This window comes from Chionomys nivalis, chromosome X (genome assembly GCF_950005125.1).
Source record: "Chionomys nivalis chromosome X, mChiNiv1.1, whole genome shotgun sequence".
NCBI classification, from domain to species: Eukaryota; Metazoa; Chordata; class Mammalia; order Rodentia; family Cricetidae; genus Chionomys; species Chionomys nivalis.
Window position 1 is genome coordinate 136,515,558 of NC_080112.1, and position 14,944 is coordinate 136,530,501.

The following is a 14,944-nucleotide window of genomic DNA, read 5'->3' on the forward strand; positions in this document are numbered from 1 at the left end:
CTTTGCCCCATGCCACCTCACCCGCAAGTTCCCAGTTTTTGCCCTGCAATCTTGTCTACTTCCCCTCTCCAGGCGGATGACTATACGATTTTCTTTGGGTTCACTTTCTTATTTAGCTTCTCTAGGATCACAAATTATATGCTCAATGTCCTTTATTTATGGCTAGAAACCGATTATGAGTGAGTACATTCCATGTTCCTCTTTTTGGGTCTGGGATACCTCACTCAGGATAGTGTTTTAGGATAAGGAAGCAGAGATGGAAATCAGAGAAGCATCACCCTTCACGATAGTCACAAATAGCATAAAATATCTTGGGGTAACTCTAACCAAGGAAGTGAAGGATCTATTTGACAAGAACTTTAAGTCTATGTAGAAAGAAATCGAGGAGGATACCAGAAAATGGAAGGATCTCCCTTGCTCTTGGATTGGGAGGATCAACATAGTAAAAACAGCAATTCTACCAAGGGCAATTTATAGATTCAATGCAATCCCCATTAAAATCCCATCAAAATTCTTCACAGATCTTGAGAGGACAATAATCGACTTTATATGGAGAAACAAAAAACCCAGGATAGCCAAAACAATCTTATATAATAAAGGATCGTCTGGAGGCATTACCATCCCTGACTTCAAACTCTATTACAGAACCTCAGTATTGAAAACAGCTTGGTATTGGCATAAAAACAGAGAAGTCGATCAATGGAACCGAGTAGAAGACCCTGATTTTAACCCACAAACATATGAACACCTAATTTTTGATAAAGGAGCTAAAAGTATTCAATGGAAAAAAGAGAGCATCTTCAACAAATGGTGCTGGCAGAACTGGTTGTCAACCTGTAGAAGAATGAAAATAGATCCATATCTATCACCATGCACAAAACTCAAGTCCAAATGGATTAAAGACCTCAATATTAGTCTGAACACACTGAACCTGATAGAAGAAAAAGTGGGAAGTACTCTACAACATATGGGTACAGGAGATCACTTCCTACATTTATCCCCAGAAGCACAGACATTAAGGACAACATTGAATAAATGGGACCTCCTGAAACTGAGTAGCTTCTGTAAAGCAAAGGACACTGTCACTAAGACAAAAAGGCAACCCACTGACTGGGAGAAGATCTTCACCAACCCTGCAACAGACAAAGGTCTGATCTCCAAAATATATAAAGAACTCAAGAAACTAGACTTTAAAATGCTAATTAACCCAATAAAAAAATGGGGCACTGAACTGAACAGAGAATTCTCAACAGAAGAAATTCAAATGGCCAAAAGACACTTAAGGTCATGCTCAACCTCCTTAGCAATAAGGGAAATGCAAATTAAAACAACTTTGAGATACCATCTTACACCTGTCAGAATGGCTAAAATCAAAAACACCAATGATAGCCTTTGCTGGAGAGGTTGTGGAGAAAGGGGCACACTCATTCATTGCTGGTGGGAATGCAAACTTGTGCAACCACTTTGGAAATCAGTGTGGCGATTTCTCAGGAAATTTGGGATCAACCTACCCCAAGATCCAGTAATACCACTATTGGGAATATACCCAAGAGATGCCCCATCAAACGACAAAAGTATCTGTTCAACTATGTTCATAGCAGCATTGTTTGTAATAGCCAAAACCTGGAAACAACCTAGATGCCCTTCAATGGAGGAATGGATGAAGAAAGTGTGGAATATATACATATTAGAGTACTACTCAGCGGTAAAAAACAATGACTTCTCGAATTTTGCGTGCAAATGGATGGAAATCCCTTTGGCTTCATTATCAGTGAGTCTGTTCCACTTTTAATGTATCTCTTTTAATTAGCTTATAAAGGATGAGTAGCCAGACATGGCTGGGGTCACAGATTGTGACTCCAGGTTTGGTAACATTATTACTTAAAAGATAGGTTTCTTTTGTCTCACTAAGAGAGTTAAGGCTCTACTTTTCTTATAAGTGCTTGTTGTGTACCCTTAAAGCTCTCCCAAAATTTATCAGAAAATTTTACTTTCCAGAACATTGAGTATCTCCCTCTACTGCATATATGATATATATGATATCCTTCTCCCTCTACTGTATATATGATGTATAATATATAAGATATCCTTTTCCTTCTACTGTATATGTGATATATCCTTCCTCTAGCATATATATATATATAATATACAACACATATGATGTCATCCTCCCTCTACTGTATATATGATATTGAAGTCTCTTGGAGATTACTCTGTTTTTAATAACCTTATTTCTTTGCTACTTCTATATTTCCTATTAGCTAAAACTCGATCTTGTTACTATGGACATTTTTCTGTTATTCCTAAACATCTCAAATTAGGCAGCATAGATTTTCTGTATCACTGGTCTCCAAGACTCAGTCTACAAACTTTCCTGCTTTTGCTTGTAGAACTGTGTTCTCTACTGATTTTTGACCTCACATTCAGGCCATCTATTTGTTGTGTAATTTTGCTACTTCTTCTTTTTTTTTTGAGACAGGGTTTCTCTGTGGCTTGGAGCCTGTCCTGGAACTAGCTCTTGTAGACCAGGCTGGTCTCGAACTCACAGAGATTCACCTGCCTCTGCCTCCCAAGTGCTGGGATTAAAGGCATGCGCCACCACCGCCCAGCAATTTTGCTACTTCTTTAAAGAAAGATATTGCCCAAATACTGAATTTTCCTTCTCTTTTCTATCTGTTGTATATTTTGTCAGATCTTATTCATCATCCAGTTTTTGTTTTTGCCTGAAAAGAGAGCCCCAAATATATATTTAATTATTGGCCTCTGCCCTGGTTAGATTTTGTTAACTTGACATAAACCAAGACATAGCTGGGAAAAGGGAGGCTCAATTTGAGAAAATTTCTCCTTCAGATTGGCCTATAAGCAAGTTTGTTAAGCATCTTTCTGATTCATTATGGATGTGGGAGGTCGTAGCCCACTCTGGGTAGTATTACCTATGGGCAGGTGTCATGGAATGTTTAAAAAAGGCAGATGACTAGAAGCTTGGAGAGCAAACCAGTGAACAGCACTCTTCCATGGTTTTGCTTTGGTTCCTGCCCCTAGGTTCCTGCCTTGAGTTCCTGCCTTAAATTTCTTCAACAACTGACCATGAAAGAGTAAACCAAATAAATAATTTTCTCTGCTAGTTAATTTTGGTTATGGTGTTTGTCACAGCAGTAGGAAACAATAGTACATACAGTCTCATTCATGAGTTCATCTTTATTTCTTATTGTCTCCTGGGCTATTCTTGGGAATCTCCCCAAAACTCAATCACTACCCTAAATCCCAACATAAACTACACTTCCCACCTTGGAGTAGCTCTACTAAAGTCTCAAACAAGCTCCCAGACAATTATTCCGAATTATTTTAAATTTTATCTGGTATCTTTTATCCTTAACTTTTTGGTTCTGCTTTATTAGTTTTTTTTTCCATTTCCCATTATTTTTATTTTTATCATCATTATTGTCTAAGTCTGTAATCTATATATTGCTAACCAAGGCTAAGGAACCTGTCATTTCTCAACCTGATTCTCTCTGATCTCACAATAAAATATATTTAAGTCTGACAAATATCCTGAAAATACAATGGTCATCATAACAGTGGCCTCATAATGAACTATTTTGTATTCAATAACTTTCAAATTCCTTCTTTTAATGTCCCTAGTCAGAAAGTCAAGCTCTACTCTGCCTTTACAGAAAAATATTATTTCTCTGAACGGAGCATGTTCTCCAGACAAGTAGAGTTATTTGCCATACATGTTTTGAGCTTGCTTGTGATCTGATCTTTGGCTCTTGGAGACTCTCACTCAGCCTTTGCCCTTATGTTTGCATATCCAAGTCTTACTCTTTCCTAAAAATCCACCCTTAATATTTCTCCACCAATATTAGTCTTCCTGATTACCCAATAAATAAAGATATCGCCCTTATTTGACCATTCAAGAGCTTCTAATTACAGATGTGCAAAAGATATAAAAGACAGTGATCATGACTATATCCTGAAATCTTACAAAACTCAAAACTTGCTTTACTGATATATAGCTAATATTCAATGTGAATTACTACTTAAAATATACAAGTCAGTAGATTTTTATATGCTCTAAGAATTATGAGACTATTGATAGAATATTTGGGGGGTGGTCAGGTTCTGTGTCTCCAGGCTGGCCTTTCATTCTTAAATTCAAGTGATCTTTCTTCTTCAGTCGTCCAAATAGTTGGAGCTGCAGGCATGTACCAATGTGTTTACACTACATTCTAATTTCAGTATACTATTGTTCCTACTTTAGGAAGCCCTATACTCCTCAGTAGTCAGCCCCTTAACTTGAAGTAACCGTTAGTGCACTTGCCAGCTTTATAAGTTTGCTTTCTCCAGGCATTTCATAAAAATACAGAATCATACAAAATGATGTTTGGTGACTTTCTACCTTCACTTATCACAATGCTTTCAGAGCTCACTTAGGCTGTAGTAAATATAAATACTTCCTTCCTTTGTATTGCTGAATAACAATCTGCTATATGGGTGCACCAAATTATATTTAACTATCCACTGATAAATATTCATTTTATATCTAGTCCAAAGTTATAATACTAGTGTGAGTATTCATGCCCAATTTTTAATAAATGTATGCTTTTGTTTGTTATGAGCATATCCAATCATGTTTTGCTTAATGATGAGGATGTATTCTAAGAAAGACTATTTCCTATTTCATCTGAGCATTGTAGAGTATTTTTACATAAAATTACATGGTGTATATATATATCATATACCTCATTGCTCCTACGTTATAAAGCTATACAGAAGAGCATTCTATTGGAATCTTTAGAGATTTATAACACAATGATAAGTATGGAAAAGATACAGTAAGAAATAATCTAAACAGCATAAACGATTAAAACTGGTACAGGTCATTTAAAATAAATGGTGTTATCAGGACTGGAAGTTTCACGAGGTAAGTCAATGAGTAAGGGACTGAAGACTTGGGTTGTTGCCATAAACTAATATAGACTTTAAAAACTACAGTTGGATACATACATTTTTGTGGCACTGGAATTGAACTTACATGTAAGACAAGCATTTGGCCACTGAGCTATATCTTGGGCTCCTATTTTTTTTTGAAAAACTATTTCTTCAACTTTAGTTTATTATAACTTTCCTACTTTATATACCATCATCATTTTTAAAGGTTTTGACTCCTTTGTGGTAATGTTTAGATTGAAAGATACCACATATTCAACTGTACAAAATGTCTCTTTTTCCATGCTTATTCTATATGTTTTCTGTTTTTAACTTATTTCTTCCAACATGCTTGTTAACAATAGAGGCAGTTACCTATGATGTTTCAACTCTACCCAAAGAGCTACAAACAATTAAGGAATTCGGAGAAGGGGAAGGAGGAAGAGGAAGCACACAGCATTCAGGCATAATCTGAAACCCTATTGTCAGAGTCAGTTCTAGCATGAACGGCTAGGGAATAATAAAGTTAATATCAACACAAAGATTAGGAAAATTGCAGATGTTTTGGATGGCAGTATAAGTTGCTTCATTTATATGTGTAAATTGGAGCAAAATTCTAGATTAGATTAGGGCTCAAGGAAATATCATCTTCAATGAGAATCCAAATGAACAATGAACAGATGCATAGCGAGATCCTAACTTTTCTCAAGCTACGCTGAGCAAATACTACATACACTGCTAAATATCAGAAACCTCCAGATTCAACCAACATTTGCTTTTAAAAATAGTTCAGAATTTTTGTATAGCTTTCATAATTGAAATCCAGTTAGTAGAATACAGATGAAAATCTCTCCGCACTTAAGTAGCGTTTCACTTCAGCTTTGGCATCTGACTGAATCTGAAGACTTAGCCTCAAGCTGGTAAGTCTTAATTGACTTTGTAAAAATTGCAGGCAGTTCTGACAGAATTAAGCCTTTAACTTACTGGAAACTGATTGGAAACTACAATATTTTCCATATTATGGTGAGAAGTGTTTCCAAAATTCTGTTTCCAGTCATTGGAGATAAGGCAAAGGTGAAGGGTGAAGGGTGCTTTTGGGGGTGCATTTTGTTTTTATTTATATTTGCATTCAGATCAACTGCGTTTTCACACTTAAATACCAGAAATTTTGGAGCATTTTTTCCTTGATAAGTGGTAAACAAAAGCCACTGAAGTTAAAATGACATGATGATAGTGGGCCTATTTCTGGTTTGGTGGACTGAAAGTCTGGGGGAGAAAGTAAAGGCACCACAGTAAGGAGGAGGTGGGAACACATTCTTCAAGCTTTTACTTTGGGTTTTCAAATTCTTTTTTTTTTTTTTTTTTTTTTTTTTTTTTTTTTTTTGTTTGTTTTTTCGAGACAGAGTTTCTCTGTGGTTTTGGAGCCTGTCCTGGAGCTAGCTCTTGTAGACCAGGCTGGTCTCGAACTCACAGAGATCCACCTGCCTCTGCCTCCCAAGTGCTGGGATTAAAGGCGTGCGCCACCACCGCCCGGCTCAAATTCTTGCAATATAACAATTCCAATGTTATATACAACAACCTTGTAATGTTATATTGTATAAAAATATACCTTGAATAACAATGTTACATACAGCTTAGATGGTACCTGTAACTGAGCACCATAATGCCCACAGCCTGACTTGTGCATGCATTTGGGGGTGATCCCAGTGTGAATCCCACTAGTTAAGACTGAATAATTGGGTATTACCAATAACTTCAACAATTAAATCACACCATTCTGCCCAATCCTATTTTGATCATTTTGTGATGTGTCCCTGTCCTGGATCATTTTTATATCAACTTGACACTAGCTAGCTAAAATCATCTGAGAGGAAAGAGCCTCAACTGAGAAAATGCCTCTATAGGATGGGGCTGGAGGCAAGGCTGTGAAGACATTTTCTTAATTAGTAATTAATGGGGGAGGCCACAGCCCCTTATGGGTGGTGCTATCCCTGGGTGGGCTGTCCTGGGTTCTATAAGAAAGCAAGCTGAGCAAGCCATGGGGAGCAAACCAGTAAGAAGCACCCCGTCATGGCCCCTGCATCAGCTCCTGCCTCCAGGTTCTTGCCCTGTTCAAGTTCCTGTCCTGATTTCCTTCAATGACAAACTGTGATGTGGAGGCATAAACCAAATAAACCCTTTTTCCCCATCTTGCCTTTGGTCATGATGTTTCATCATAGCAATAGTAACCTTAACTAAGACAATCCCTACTTATTTATCTGTGACACATAATCATTAACATTAATGTGCAGCCTACTCTAAAGCATATTTTGAAATAATTTGAGCCTTACAGAAACATCACAAAAGTGATATAGAGTGTTTCTACTTAATTCTTGCCTAGTTTCTTACTCCGTTTTTGCTGGGTAATTTATAAGTATGTATGCTTCTATCACCCCATTTTTAGGTGGTGTTGGACTCTAGATAATTTATAAAGAACACATTTATTTCTTACAGTTACAGTCTGAAGTCTGGGAAGTCCAAGATTAAGTCATTAGCATTTGATGAGGTCCTTCATGCTGTGTCATCTCATGGTAGAGTTGGAAAAAGAGCAAGAAGATGGACAAACCCACTTTTATAATGAACTTTCTCTGTTGATAATGAACCCATACCATCAATAGTGATATTAATTCACTTGTGAGGACATACCCCTTAGGACTAAACACCTTGTAAAATTCCCATCTCTCAATGCTGGTATCAGGTTGTAAATTTTCAGCACACAAAATTTGGGGGATGCATTTAAACCCTAGCTTTCAGCTTTCCCTAATAAACATTTTATATAACTATCATACAAGTCTCAAACTAGGAAATTAACTGTGGTACAGTACTATTGACTAAACTACAGCTCTCAGAATCAAAGACCATTAATTTTTTCAGTGAAGTTCTTTTTCTGATCTAGGATTGTAGCCAGGATCCCATATCACACTGTATTTTATGCCTCTCTTAGTCTTTCAACCTGTGGCAGCTCCTCATTCTTTCCTTGAAATTTTTGACTTTGATATTTATGATAAGTGCAGTCAGTTATGATGTTGAAAGTTCCTTAATTTGTGTTTTCCTACTGCTTTTTCATTATTAGGTTGGGGTTAGTTCTTTTGCAGAAATGGTATAAAAGTGATGCAGTGTCCATCCTAATGTCTCATTTCAGGCAGTGTATGATGTTGGCTTATTCCATTATTGGTAATAAAACTAAAAAAATAATAAAACTTTATTTTATAATAATAATAAAGCTTTATTAAAACTAATCACTTAGTTTAGGTTGTATCTTTTGATTTTCTTGTCTATAATGCTGCTTTTATTCATCTTGTTCTTAATAAATATCAGGGATTTTTAAGAGAAAAGTATTGTTCACATGTTTTTAAATACCTGGGAAATATTTCAAATAAGAAGACTAGTAACATAACTTTGAACATAGAAAAAAAAGTTAATGAGGAAGAAATGTTTCCTTTACAGTCAAGCTTTCTTTGTGCTGCTTTCCTGTCCTGCAGCCCTTCACTGTTAATTTATTTAAGACAAAATAGAAGCTTTTATATATTTAATATCTGTTTGAAGAAATAGTAATTACCTGCTTTATTTTGGTTCTACTACTGTGCATTTCAGACATGTCCTGAAATTGAAACAGTTAGAAATGGATGATGCTAACAGGGTGCACCTTTTGTGGGTGGCCATGATCTCTTTTCATGTATGTGGAGCAGAAGATCATTAATTTTAAACTGTAAATCTGACTTTACTTATAAAAATATTTCAATAAAAATGGTGGGATTGGCTATGCAGTGGTGGTGCACACCTTTAATTTTAGTGATCTGGAGGCAGAAGCAGGCAGATTTCTATGAATTCGAGGCCAGCCTGGTCTACAAAGTGAGTTTCAGGACAGTTAGGGCTGTTACACAGATAAATAAATAAATAAATAATATATTATAAAATGGTGGTATGAAATCATTATTTCACATTCCAAGTTGACTTTAAACATTTTTTTTTGAGGCAGGGTCTCACTGTATGTCACTAGGTAGATCTAGTCTCACTGTTCACTATGTAGACCAGGTTGGTTTCAAGTTCACAGAAATCTGCCTGCTTCTCACCACTGAACCTTAGGGTCAACTTAGAAAGTTAAGTGCTGATTTCTTTAACTGATTGTTTATTCCCTCATTTCTCCATTCTCCAATTCTTCACTCAGGTGTTCAACTACTCTACCAGCTGAGTGCACAATTAGTAACAGCACATTGCCATAAGGAATTCAGTAGACCACTTCCTAAATATAACCCCAGAGCAGAGGCACTGAGAGAAATAATTAATAAATGGGACCTTCTGAAACTGAAAAGCTTCTGTAAAGCAAAGGACATTGTCAACAAGACAAAACGACAGCCAACAGAATGGGAAAAGATCTTCACCAACTCCGCATCAGACAGAGGACTGAGCTCCAAAATATACAAAGACCTCAAGAAATTGGACACCAGAAGAACACATAATCCAATAAAAAAAATGGAGGAAAGACCTAAACAGAGAACTCTCAACAGAGAAATCTAAAATGGCTGAAAGACACTTAAGGAAATGTTCAATATCCTTAGTCATCAGAGAAATGAAAATCAAAACAACTCTGAGATTCCCTCTTACACCTATAATAATGGCCAAGATAAAAAACACTGATGACAACTTATGCTGGAGAGGTTGTGGGGGAAAAGGAACACTTCTGCATTGCTGGTGGGAATGCAAGCTGGTACAACCCCTTTAGATGTCAGTGTGGCGATTTCTCAGAAAATTAGGAAACAACCTTCCTCAAGACCCATTGATACCACTTTTGGGTGTATAACCAAAGGATGCTCAATTGTGCCATAAAGACATGTGCTCAACTATGTTCATAGCAGCATTGTTTGTCATAGCCAGAACCTGGAAACAACCTAGATGTCCCTCAATGGAAGAATGGATAAGGAAAATGTGGCCCATTTACACAGCAGAAAAAAAAAATAACGACATCTTGAATTTTGCAGGAAAAAGGATGGAGCTAGAAAACATCATTTTGAGTGAGGAAACCCAGACCCAAAAAGATAATTATCATACTACGCACTCATAAATGTTTTTTAAACATAAAGCAAAGAAATTTGGCACACAAATCACAATCCCAGAGAACCTAGACAACAATGAGGACCCTAACAGAGACCTACATAGATCTAATCTACATGGGAAGTAGAAAAACACAAGATCACCTGAGTAAATTGAGAGCATGGGGACATGCTGACGGGGGAGGAGAGAGTCAGGGAGGGGAGCAGAGGAAAATGTAGAGCTCAATAAAAATCAATAAAAAGAAAGAAAATAAAAGAATTCAGTAGATAGAAGTGACTCCTGAACTCAGAAAATGTATTGCTTATTATTCCAGCAGCATAAAGGGTTAAGATATGCTATTAAAGTTATTGAAGATTTTGTTTCTCAGTATGTACAGAACTCCCAAAGATAAAATCCCTCTACTGTACAAATTCTTTCAAAACAACAGTATTGTGATAGCTTTTCAGTTAAATATGCCGTTGAGACTGAAACTAAAGGAACTGTATGAGAAACAAAATAGACAACTTGCCATTCCCTTCCTTTGTTGTATTCTAAGGTAGTTGGGGCCTTAGCAGGCACAGTTTGATACCCCGTTACAGAAATTACAGAAAGTCTGTCCTGGAAAGGTCAAGATTTGCCTGCAAGCCTCCAAGTGACAAATAACTAATTTGCAAAATGAAGGCTAATTCCTTGCTAGTGAACTACTTATAGATGGCCTGGGAAAGAAAGAAACTGGCAGGAGCACACAAAGTTGATGGATGGGGAGGCCTTGTTATCCCATTATCTTTAAGAGGTGGAACCAAGTTAGGGTGTGGTTTTCTGAGACCCAGAGAAAAATGACGCACGACCCAGGTACTCTCTCTCTCTGTGTGGTTCCCTTGGGGCACAGCTGAGCTTAGACTTCTCGTTCCTGTTTTGTGAGGTTTTCCCCTTCTAATAAATACAAATATAATTGTTTTATCTTTTAGCTAGCCTGGTTATTTTTCTTTTTTTTTTTTTTTTTTTTTTTCGAATCAAGTTAACTTCTACACAAAGCCAGAGGCACCAAGCCATACGGATGGGTTCATGGATCAATAAACAGATATTTGTTCACAAGTCTTTCCTGTCACATCCGTAAGCTGCATGAAAGAGGGAGCATGGCATGCCCTTGGCAGCATCACCCTAGTAGTTGGTAGAAGGATAGGCCTGTAAAGAAGCCTTAGGAAAAGTCTCTATTATGGGGTTGGCAACTTCAAATCGTTCTCTTACTGGGAGGTTCTCAAACATTTTGACTACAATGTTTGTCGGCTTTGTTTTCAGTTGCTTTCTGTATCCCAGGATGTATGTGGCTGTGAGGTGGTTGCTCCAGGCCTGTGCAGCAATCGTTCAGCTCATCTTTCATCAAATATAATTGACACCAATACACGGGAAATTAATCCTCATGTCAAATAATTTGATCCCTTTGACCAAGGACAGGTACTTCTGACCCATTCTAAGTTAGAGATACGATCGGTCAGGCATGCACACCTCATCTTGTATTTCTTTTTACAAAAGCCTTGATTTTCTGTTTCCTTTGTCTTTATTTCCTGAGAAAATGAGAGCTGCCTGAGAACTTGGATCTACAGGGTCTTATTTAGAGCTATGTCTCTGGAATATGCCACCTAGAAGTGAGGATACATTTAATAAATAACTGTTGCATAAATGCATGAACAAAAGGTACAAAACACAGCACAAAAGATATGATCAAAGGCTTATGAAAATAAATAAGGGGGATTCGATATTGAGGTGGGAATGCATTTATAATTAGTCCCGCTAGATGTGGTAGAACATGCCTATAATTCGAGCATTCAGGAGAATGAGACTAGTGCATGAAGAGTTCAAAGCCGTGTGTATCAAGGCCATATATATCACTATATATTCAGCTATATAGCAAATTCAAGGCCAAGCTGGGATGTATGAAATACAGTCTCTATTCTTTTCTTCTAAAAAGAACCCAGTCTAGGAGGAAGTGAAGTAGGCAAAGTTCCGAAAATGAGTGTGTAGAAAAGAAATAGAGGGAACAGGACAAGGAGATAAAAGAATTGGGACAACAAAAGCACATGATTTGGCATGCAGGCAGCAAAGTATGGGGCTTGAAGTGAGCAGAGATAGGATTAGGAGGAAGGGCAAACGATAGCTGTCTTAGGGTTAATGTTGCTGTGAAGAGACATCATGACCACAGCAACTCTTATAAAACATATTTAATTGAGGGTAGCTTGCTTACAGTTTCAGAGGTTCAGTCTATTATGATCATGAAGGGGAGAATGTCAGTTTGCAGACAAACATGATGCTGGGGCTGAGAGTCCTACATCTTGCCTTGAAGGAAGTTGACTGACTGTCACATTGAGTGAAGCTTGGGAAAAGAGACCTCAAAGCCCACCCCATGTGACACTTCTTCCAACAAGACTGCACCCACTCCAACAAGGCAACCACTCCATAGTGCCACTACATTGGGGTCCATTTGTTTTCAAACCACCTTATTCCACTCGCCGACTCCCAAAGGCTTATAGCTATAATCATAATGCAAAAAATGCATTCAGTCCAACTTCAACTCAAGAACAATGGCAATGGGTTTTGATCCTACTGCACGTACTGGCTTTGTGGGAGCCTAGGCAGTTTGGATGCTCACCTTACTAGACCTAGATGGAGGTGGGTGGTCCTTGGACTTCCCACAAGGCAAGGAACCCTGACTGCTCTTCGGGCTGACGAGGGAGGGGGACTTGATTGGGGGAGGGGGAGGGAAATGGGAGGCGGTGGAGGGGAGGAGGCAGAAATCTTTAATAAATAAATTAATTAATTAAAAAAAATAAAAAATAGCTTGCACATAAAAAAAAGAAGACAAGAAAAGACAATTAATGCATTCTTTTTACTTGTAGAAATAGCTAAAAGACCAGAGGAATAGAATTAGTTGAACAGGTTAAAAACAGATATAAAAAGACTGTAGTTGACATGTCTCAGTCTCCCAAATAATGGTAGCTTGTAATTTGCCACGTGGGGTCTGGGCGGTGTGGTTCTATAGCCTCACACTAGCATACTACTGGGGGAATGATTTCAGTCATGTCTTTTTCCTTAATGAAAATGTTTTGAGGACCTGAAAAAAAAAGTCCCAATAATCTCTAACAGTCCAAAATTTCTTCTGAGACTCACGTAATCTGTTAACTCTAATCTCCTGTTAAATTAAAAAGCAGAGCACATATTTCCAACATATATACATATATACAATGCCATTCCAAAGTGCAGGGAAGGGAGGATAGAGAGGAACTGACCAAAACAAGACTGAAAACTGGCTGGGCAAACTCCAAACTCTGCCTCTCCATGCCTGATGTCAAAATGCTCTTCGGGTCCCCAACTCCATTCTATGACTGCCACACACTTCTTTCTCTTGGCACTCCTTATTAGCATCTCTTTATGGCAGGTATCCCATTACTCTGGCATCTCTAACATCTTGGGTTCTCCCAGGCTGTAACTTCACAGCTTCACACAAGGTCATCTCTAATCCTCTATTCAGGGACACCTATCATGACACATGACTTCCAACAGAGACAACTTCTATAACTCATTTCTTCTATCCCCAACTCTAAAGCCAGAACCATGGAACCATCTGGCCAAAGCTGCCAAGTTCTGCTGCGTACTGGGGCTGGAACATGGTCCCCTTGTTTAATTACATCTTCACGAGCTTTCTGTTTTTCTTTACTGCCTAAACTTGACTGTCATTGAACTTGATCTTTAGACCAGGCTGGCCTCAAACTCAGAGATTTGACAGCATCTGCCTTCCCAGTGCTGGAATTAAAGGCATGCACCACCACACCCTGCTCTAAACTTTTTAAAATTTCTTTTCACAAATTGGAAACTTAGTTGGGTGGAATCTTGTCCTGAGGTCACCACTCCTTTATATCATTTAATTCCATTCAATTTATTTATTTATTTATTCATTCATTCATTTTAAAACAACCTTTTCTCATTTTACGTACCAATCCTAGTTCCCAGTTCCTCCCTTCTTCTTGCTCCCCTTATCTTCCCCCCGACTCCACCCCCATCCACTCCTAGAAAAGGAAAGACTTCCAATGGGGAGTCAACAAAGTCTGGCATATCACTTTGTGGAAGGACCAAGGTCCTCCCCCTATATCTAGGTTGAGCAAGGTATCCCTCCAAAGAGAATGAACTTCAAATAGTATTTGAACTGGCTTTTATTCCATTACTTAATCTTTTTTATCTCCTTGCACAAAGAACTTAGCTCCATTCAGCTTTATGGTGCTTTCTCCTCGAATATTGTTTCTTGCTCAGATTGCTTCTTTCTTTATGTATCTTCATTAGAGTTATCACTAATAAATACATGACAGAGTCTGTATCGGGCTGTTGTGAGCTTCCTTCTGCCAATGGAATTAATCCAACACTCTTCACTTTAGCCTTATGCAGATTTTTTGTACAAGGGCAAAATGCAGCCACTTCCTTCACCAAAATGTCACAAGAATGATCTCTAGGCACCATTGTAGTCATGTTTCACTTGCATTTTAATAAATAAGACTTGCCCAAAGTTCAGAGTAAAACAGCTGCACTGCCTTACAGACCAGGCAGTGGTGACACACACCTTTAATCTCAGTAGTCACACTAGTTTGCCATAGAAACCAGGTAGTAGTGGTGTACACCTTTAATCCCAGCATTAGAGAGGACTATAAAATGGGAGGAGACAACTCTCACAGAATCATTCTGAGATTTCTGGAGGTAGAATCGCCATTTTGGACTGAGGTAGAAGTAAGAACCAGTGGCTGGCTGTTTTGCTTTTCTGACCTTCAGGTTGAACCCCAATTTCTGTCTTTGGGTTTTTATTAATTGTGCTACACAGCATACTAAAATTCTTCTCTGAAGCCTCTTGAGTGAGCCCCAAGCAGTTCAAATAACTCTTAACAACTATGTCTTCCATGCTCCT